General features: G+C 42.1%; 1 protein-coding gene across 1 annotated transcript in view; it reads right to left on the bottom strand.

The window, feature by feature from the left end:
* Window positions 1-621: 621 nt before the first annotated feature.
* The window catches only part of SAP30 (Sin3A associated protein 30), a 102,356-nt gene continuing 97,380 nt past the window's right edge, over window positions 622-5,597 (bottom strand). The window contains exons 5-6 of the transcript XR_002123227.1: window positions 4,114-4,178; window positions 622-774 (exon numbers count right to left, since the gene is read on the bottom strand). The gene's annotated coding sequence lies outside the window, so the exon portion shown is untranslated. The remainder of the gene's footprint in view (window positions 775-4,113; window positions 4,179-5,597) is intronic.

Below are 5,597 nucleotides of genomic sequence, written 5' to 3' on the forward strand. Positions count from 1 at the left end.
TATAGGCCGCACCTTTATGAAGAGTTCAACTCTTAGACCTCATGTGCGTTTCAGGCAGTTATTTACTCAGCAGCTCATTGCAGCAGGATTTCCTCCCTCTGGAAGCTGCAAGGATGGGACATAAGAAAGCAACATGCATTGAACTCCAATTTTCATTTCTCTTGCTGAAGAGAGCGTGGCCAGAAGAGCCATAGGAGGCAGTATCTCAAGCGTCCACTTTTCATCTGCTTGGTTTTTTTTTTTTTTAAGATTTTTTATTGGGGAATTGAGGGGATGGGAACAGTGCTGGGGGATTGGGGAAGGGGAACAGACAAGTTGCTGTCGTTTTGTTCTTCAGTCTAGTTGTGGAGGACGTTGCTTCACTTGCCCAAGTTGGCACCATCACTGCGCTCTTCCAGGGCGAGGCGGATCAGTCGCCGGCTTCTGGACGGCCGCTCACTGCGGCTGCTGGCCGCTCACGCTGGCTGCTGGCTACACACGGTAGCCCATGGCAACCCACTGCCACAGGGACTGCAGCCTACGCCGTCGCCAGCGACTCACGGCAGCCCAGCTCCAGGTTGAGCTGTTGTTCAGCATCTTAGCTGTGGAGGGCAGTGTTCACTGGCCCTCATATGTGGGATCCGAACCGGGGCCCTCTGGCATCCCAAGCGAGTTCTTAACCATCGCGCCACTCGGCCGGCCCTTCATCTGCTTGTTTATTTGAACGAACGTACACGCGGTGCTGCCATTTTCAACTTCAAATTCTTAATGGATTAGACAGCCAATATCTTCCTTCTGTTCAGGTAAAATAAAGAATCAATCGATAAGGCATCACCCCGTGGTGTTAACTGAAGTCAAGAATGATGGAAATTCTCATACAAGTGAAAAATGAGCATAGAATGTTATTATGAAGGCCTTAAGTGGCTGGATAGCCTGTGGAGAGCTAGAAAGAATGTAAGGATGGCTGGTGTTTGATATAGGGCTGGAGATTCAGGGTGCAAGAAACGTAACTTAATGATGCAACTGTAATTATATGTCAAGCCTTCATTCAGACAATTCGGGAGCTTTCTCTGTTCCTGCTGTCATATACAAATTCTAGGCTGGCTTGCACATAGCCAAGGCACCAGAGAGGCTCATCTGGTTCTCTATGTTTTCTGTCCACTCAGGGGACACCGAGTTACCCATCCACCTGGGTTGTCCCTGGTCATAAATTCAATCTTGTGAGGTCCCCTTCAGCTCCCCCAGCCTGCCCTTGAGTTCCCGTGCCTCTTTCTGCCATTTCCTCACCGGTCTTGGGCACACAGCAATTACTGTGCTGCTCTTACACCTACTAGGGCCTGGGGATTTTGTAAGGCTAACACCCAGATGACCAAGACATAGTACCCAGGCATAGTTTTTCCTCTTCAGAATTCTTGCCATTCTCTGGCTTTATCCTGGTAGCAAGGGCCAAGTTCTCCCTATTTTAGATCTAAGAAGGGTTTTGTCCATTCCTCACAAGCCGGGCGCAGGAGCCTTTCTCAGGAACCCACCATTGTCTGCCTCTCATTCTCGCTTCCCGTGTTTCTCCTTCTCCCAGCCCAAGGAATCCTTTTGACATACTATGGGCAGAAAAGACTTGCTTTTAACATCAGGCTGCCTTCACCACTGAGTTGTTTTTTTTAATTGCGGTAATATATACATGATATAAAATTTACCATTTTAACCATTTTTCAGGTTCATTTTTCAGTGATATTAAGTACATCCTGTGTGACCACTGCCACCATCCATCACTAGAACTTTTTCATCTTCCCAAATTAAAACTCTGTACTCATTAAACACTAACTCCTCAGGCCCCCTCCCCCTAGCCCCTGGCAACCACCATTCTACTTTCTGTTTCTATGAATTTGATTACTCTAGGTACCTCATATAAGGAAAATTATACAATATTTGTCCTTTTGTGACTGGCTTCTTTCGCTTACTTGTAGCATAATGTCTTGAAGGTTCATCCATGTTGTAGCATATGTCAGAATTTCCTTCCTTTTTAAGACTTTACTTATTTCATCTTCACTTGCGTCCTTTGATCTTCGGGGGGAAATGTGTTTAAAGTTTATTGCTCACAGAGGACTTTTTAAAAAATGCTTTTACTACAATCCACTGATATTTCCTGAGACTTGTTCATTTTAGTCACCTTTTTGTACTAAGCTTTGAACATACCTAACTTTTAAAAACTATTAAATAAAACCTACATTCCATTGCTATTAGTTAGGATGACTGTGTTTCTAAAAGTTCCCACAATGCTAAAAAATAACAAATCAAGGTGCTGAATCCTGATATTTCATTGAATTGAATTAAAAAGAAATAAAGAAAAAGGTCATATGGCTTCTTTAATGTCATATAAAACAAAAACCCCTCTTAATAAGCAAATGTTCAGATGAAGTATATTTAAAATAGAAAATGGTAAACGACCCAATTTGGGTCTTCATTATTTAATTTGCTTTGGTGGAAGGCTGATTTCTGTTTTTGTTTTTGGTTTTACAGTCTTTATGACCACTTGCTCAGCAACCAAACACTATTTGACAAGTCAATATGACTGAAACACCCAATCACCTGTGAGCTAGTCTCAGTCATTTAGACTGTCAACTCCAAGAGAGCGGGATGATGCCTCATTCATCTTGCATCTCCCTTATGACTTGCACGGCAGATTGCATAGAAGAGATGCCCAATACAGGTTTCTGTATAAATTACAAATTTTATTACCTTCTGTTCTTATAATAACTTATGTCACCTAGTAAACATACATGGAGGTGCTTACCAATGATAAGTGGGGGAAAAAAACAGAAGAGGGAAAAAAGATAAAAGGGGGGCAGATCACTATTATGAGCACACTCCTTGTTCCCAACTCTGTTTGGGTTCTCTACCTGGGCTGGGTCAGATGCTCAGCCTCCCAACAGAAGATAAGACTCCCCAGAAAGGCTATTATTTATTTACTGGAGAGACGTGCACACACACATGCACACAAGAGTCTGTGGTATGTGACATGATGTGCCCCTAACAGTGGACTCAGTGTCCTTGTGTAGACAATAAAGCCAGCAGTAACAAGCCTCCCTGATGTGGCCATAAACTCTGAAGGAGATGGAGAAGAATCCTTCCCCTTGGTCTATCTAACTCCTCTGAAAAGAGACTCCATGAGAGGGAGGAAGGTTTCTTCTTCCTTCCTGTGGATTGTTTCATTGGTATCTTATGCTAACAGAAGAATACAGCAGATAAAAATGTATTATTTACACAACATTTCCCCTCTAGTTATAAGAAAATTGTTGCTCACATACAAAACTATTTAATAATTCCAGGAGGGAGTTTATAGAATTTGCTTCCCACCAAAGCAAAATCCTGAGTGCATGAAACCTGAGTACTTGCCAATTTAACAGGTTCCTAATAATTTTTAAATAGCATGTATTATTTTAATGCTTTACACAGTTGGAAGGTTATTGAGGGATAAATTGGCAGAGTCTCTGTTTTCTTTTGAAAAAACAAATTCATAAAAATGAAGTATTCGACAGTTATTTTATATTATTATTTTGACAGTTTTATTTTTACAACAAAGTTCTGAGTCGACAATATTGTCTGAATTCCAAAAAGATTTGATTACAGAAAAATTTATTTAAAAGTTTGCTTTGCCATTTTTTTCTCCGGATAATTCCTGAGTTTGTTTTATACTTGCTATTTAAAGGACCTAATTTATTTTCCATGGCCCATCACCAATATCCAAGATAGTATCTAATTTCTTAATTCTGAACTCTGCCTTGAGTGACTTCCAAACTAAATGAAATAAAAATACCTCGGGCAGACTTTGTTTATATACGGTGGCAAAATTAACTTTATGTTACATGGATCACTGCACTGGGGAGACTTCTGAGTCTCTGCTGTGTATGTCCCCATGCAGAAGGCTTCTCCTCCTTTCACTTTAGATAAAACAAGATTTCCTGAGCATCTACTCTGAGCAAAACACAGTGCTGAACATACAAAGGTGAATCAGGCTCTGTACCCAATTTGATGGTCCTTGTTGGAACAAGTTCTTGAGCTGTCATGTCACTGTGTCTCTAGAGGCAAAAGCTTGTTTTTATCAATGGGTTTCAAAGTAGGGATGAGTTTACTTACAAGCCAGGCATTGTGTCTGTCATCAGTCAGCTTGGCTCTCCATTGTCAAGACGTCTTTCTGATGCCTGTCAATGCAAACAGGGTAGATCAATGAAATACTTCAAAGGCCACTCGGAACCACAACCTCCTCCTTTTGGACTATGAGGAAATGTCGGTGGTAGAGAGACTAGATGGCACACAGGCAGTTGTCCTTGTCTGGTTGGGGCCATTTCTGAGAATGGTACTTCTAGAAGGGCCACAGGATACTTTTTCTTCATTTCCCTTACACATCGAGTGTGGTTTAATACCCAACCATGTACTTGGCACGTAGTAAACACGCAGCAAGTGTTTTCATCAGTGAATGAATAAATGGGTGGATTTTGTGGGTCTATTTGGGCTAAAATATGTAGGGAGCCACTGTTTGACTTAAAATTTAGACATCATTCTACTGATATTTTTTTAATAATTCAATTTTTGCAAAGCCTCATTTCCATATGGGTCCAATTACTTGGGGAGAAAACGCCTCCTCCTTCACCCTCTTATAATTAACAAGCATGTTCTTTTTAGATTATTTCAAAATGTTCTCCTCCACTAACTCCCAAAGCTTGCTGGCTTGCCTGATTTGATATGACTCAACACCATTGGAATATCAGAACACATGTAGTGTTTGGAATTCAGGTGAAGTGGAATTGGGAGCAGAGTCAGTCAGCCTCTACTAGATGTCAGAAGGTTTAACAGGAGTGTTTTAAAGTTAACAGTTACCTCCGGCTGGGAGGGTTTATAAGAATTACAGGCAACTGTCCAAGTTATCGTCTTTTCTCAATTGTTGGCAAAGTTGTCCCAAAACAATCCAAGGCAAAGAATCTGGCCTTGGGTGACTAGCAATTTTTGCCAACAAATTCAGTCTTTTCTACCCTCCTCACATTCACATGAACCCAAAAAGTCACAGTTAGTGTGTCAAGGGTTAACAGCTCTGCATCTGTGCTTGTCTCCTGGGTAGATTTATTCACTTCTAATCTAGTGCATCGCGTAGTCACTTAGGCCAAAGTCTAGTGAGTCTATTTGCATAATATGAAAGATGTCTAGATTCTAGACCAACACCAAAAAACTAGATGATGTGATCCTTTAGGACAATAGGAAATTACGTTTTGTCAGTAGACCATGTACTCACATCCAAATAAGGACGAGTAGAGGAAATAAACTTGATAACTTATAATTAAGAAAAATATGTTTTGGGGCCAGCCGAGTGGCGCGATGGTTAAGAGCTGGCTTGGGACACCAGAGGGCCCCGGTTCGGATCCCACATATGAGGGCCAGTGACACTGCCGTCTACAGCTAAGATGCTGAACAACAACTCAACCTGGAGCTGGGCTGCTGTGAGTCACCGTTGGTGGTGTAGGCTGCAGCCCCTGCTGCAGTGGGTTGCCATGGGCTACCGTGTGTAGCCAGCAGCCAGTGTGAGTGGCCAGCAGCCGCAGTGAGTGGCTGTCCAGAAGCCGGCGACT

The sequence above is a fragment of the Hipposideros armiger genome, unplaced genomic scaffold (genome assembly GCF_001890085.2).
Source record: "Hipposideros armiger isolate ML-2016 unplaced genomic scaffold, ASM189008v1 scaffold_27, whole genome shotgun sequence".
Lineage (NCBI taxonomy): Eukaryota > Metazoa > Chordata > Mammalia > Chiroptera > Hipposideridae > Hipposideros > Hipposideros armiger.